The sequence below is a fragment of the Oryx dammah genome, unplaced genomic scaffold, assembly GCF_014754425.2.
Source record: "Oryx dammah isolate SB20612 unplaced genomic scaffold, SCBI_Odam_1.1 HiC_scaffold_9, whole genome shotgun sequence".
Taxonomy (NCBI): Eukaryota; Metazoa; Chordata; class Mammalia; order Artiodactyla; family Bovidae; genus Oryx; species Oryx dammah.
The window spans coordinates 51,209,426-51,212,054 of record NW_024070193.1 but is presented as its reverse complement, the minus strand read 5'-3'; the positions used below and the strand labels follow the sequence as shown (position 1 = coordinate 51,212,054).

Below are 2,629 nucleotides of genomic sequence, written 5' to 3'. Positions count from 1 at the left end.
GTGTTCAGGGCTCAGGAGGGAGAGTGTGTCTGGGAGAAAGGAGCTGGAGATGGTAGGAAGTGAAGTCAGCCACATCAGACCAAGCCACATAGTTTGGAGTTACCCTGAGTATTTGAAAGCCATTGGAGGGCTTTATGGAGGTAGGTTAATGTTTTTAAATAATTCTTTTATTTGTCAGATACTGATGACACATTATCTCAGTAGTGACACTCATGCAGGGCTGCCTGGTTTAAACAGAAGAGAAATAATTGCACGAGATAACTGAGATGGATGTAATTTAAATGATATTCTCACCTTCCCCAAATGGCTCTAAAGGAATGGCATGGCCCTGCTAAGGAATTTAAACTACTGAGTAGTAGTTTCAAGGGAGCCATTACAAATTTCCATGGGCAGAACTGTTCCCTGGGAAATCAGATAGGAGGAGAATGTGGTGAATTAGAATGGACTATACTGGGTCTGGAGAGTCAAGGCAAGAGGTCCTTTCAGTAGCTCAAGAGAAGAGGTGATGTGGGTTTCTGCCAAAGCAGTGTCAGTGGGCAGTAATGAACATTGGGATAAGAGTAGTATTGAAACATATACATTACCATATGTAAAACAGATAGCCAGTGATAATTCGCTGTATGACACAGAGCACCCAAAGCCAGTCCCCTTTTGACAAAATAGGGGGATGGGATGGGGAGGGAGGTAGAATGTGTACCTATGGCTGATTCGTGTTGATGTATGGCAGTAACCATCACAATATTATAAAGTAATCAGCCCCCAGTTAAAAATAAAATTAAATTTCAAAAATGCAGAGTAATATGAGGGTAGAGGTAATGGAGTCATTGCAAAGGTAGAATCTATGTGATTGACTAGTAATGGAATGGTAGAGCAAACAAGAGAATGAGTGAGTCCAGGCTTGTGAACCTTTAGATATCTTAGCTGGTGATAATGATAGTAGACAAGATGGGACAAAAATGGAAAAGTCATTTGAGTTTAGAAAAATTAATATGGAGCCATTTCTACTTGCATGTGAAGCACACAAATATTGCCCAAAATGCATAAATATTTGCTTTGTATGAGAGTAGAATAGACTTCTTGACAAAAGAAGCATAGTATCATTGGTACTCACTCATCAACACATCATTAGTAAACATTGGGTTGGCCAAAAAACTTGTTTGGGTTTTTCTGTAATAGAAACATAAACAAACTTTTTTTTCCAACCCAATATTTTTGGGCCACCAAAATATTGCAATACTAATTTTATAACTATCAGTTTGTATTATGTAGGAAATTGTGGCAGGTTGTTTGCACAAATGGCCACCATTATAGACCTCCGTGTATCCATGATCCTTTGAAATGTGCTGACTTCCCTCAGGTGAAATTGATTTCTCTGCCTCTTAAATCCAGGCTAGTTGTGATTTGCTTTGACAAACAGAACAGAGAGCGGGGAAAGAGTAAGTTTGTACGTTTTTACACTAGGTCTCACTAGCTCTCAAAACTCTCCCCACTGCCATGGTAACAAGCTTGAGCTAGCTTGTTGGATGATGAGAGGTATGTTTGGCCAGATATATCTGGTGCCCATTCCAACATCACACACATGTGTAAAGCTATCTGAGACCAGGCAGCTGTAAAAAGCCTGCCAGCTGACAGCAGACAGCTAGAGTCCAGTCAAGGTTAGTCCATCCTGCCTAGATCCAGAACTGCCCAGGTGACCTATGGATTTTTGTACATCAGTAATATATAATTATTATTTTAAGTCACTGAGTTTGGGGATGCTTGTTATGCTAATATATCATTATACATGGGAACCCTGTAGAAAATGTGAAATATAGATTAAAAGATTAAAAAAAAAAGATAATTAAAACCACTTCCACCCAGTTCAGATATCGGGTCTGTTATGGTACTATGGTACAACTAAAGAAAGTGAAAGTGAAATCGCTCAGTTGTGTCCAACTCTTTGCGGCCCCATGGACTGTAGCCCAGCAGGCTCCTCCATCCATGGAATTTTCCAAGCAAGAGTACTGGAGTGGGTTGCCATTTCCTTCTCCAGGGGATCTTCCTGACCCAGGGATCGAACCTAGGTCTCCTGCATTGCAGGCAGATGCTTTACCGACTGAGCCACCAGGGAAGCAGGTCATGGTACAGCTACATCCTTTCACAATTAGGTACTCATGGTGTGATATTGGACTGAATGTTTGTGTCTCGGGGATTCATATTTTAAAGCCTCACTCTCTAATGTAATGGCATTTGAAGGTTGGAATTTAGGTTTGGAGGAGGTCATTGGGGTGGAGCCCCCATGATTGGATCAGTGCCCTTATAAGGGAATGAAAGGATTTGTGTTCACTCAGCCATGTGAGGGAACCAGGAAGAAGAGGTCTCACCAGAACCTCCCTCTGCTGGCACCCTGATCATGGATTTAGCAACTTCCAGAACTGTAGAAATACACATTTGTTGTTTAAGCCACCCAGTCTATGATGTTCTTTTTAAGTTAATTAGTTACTTATTTTGTCTGCACTGGGTCTTTGTTTTTGTGTACAAGCTTTTTCTGGTTGTGGAGCTCAGTCTCATTGCAGTGGCTTCTCTTGTTGCAGAACAGCATGGGCTCTTGGGCATGCAGGCACAGACTTAGTTGCTCCACAGCATGTGG

At 41.5% G+C, this 2,629-nt stretch overlaps 1 non-coding gene across 1 annotated transcript; it reads right to left on the bottom strand.

Annotated features, from left to right (window-relative positions):
• Window positions 1–2,037: 2,037 nt before the first annotated feature.
• On the bottom strand, window positions 2,038–2,110 carry TRNAC-GCA. The gene has a single exon. It is a non-coding gene; the product is annotated as a tRNA-Cys (tRNA).
• Window positions 2,111–2,629: the final 519 nt, after the last annotated feature.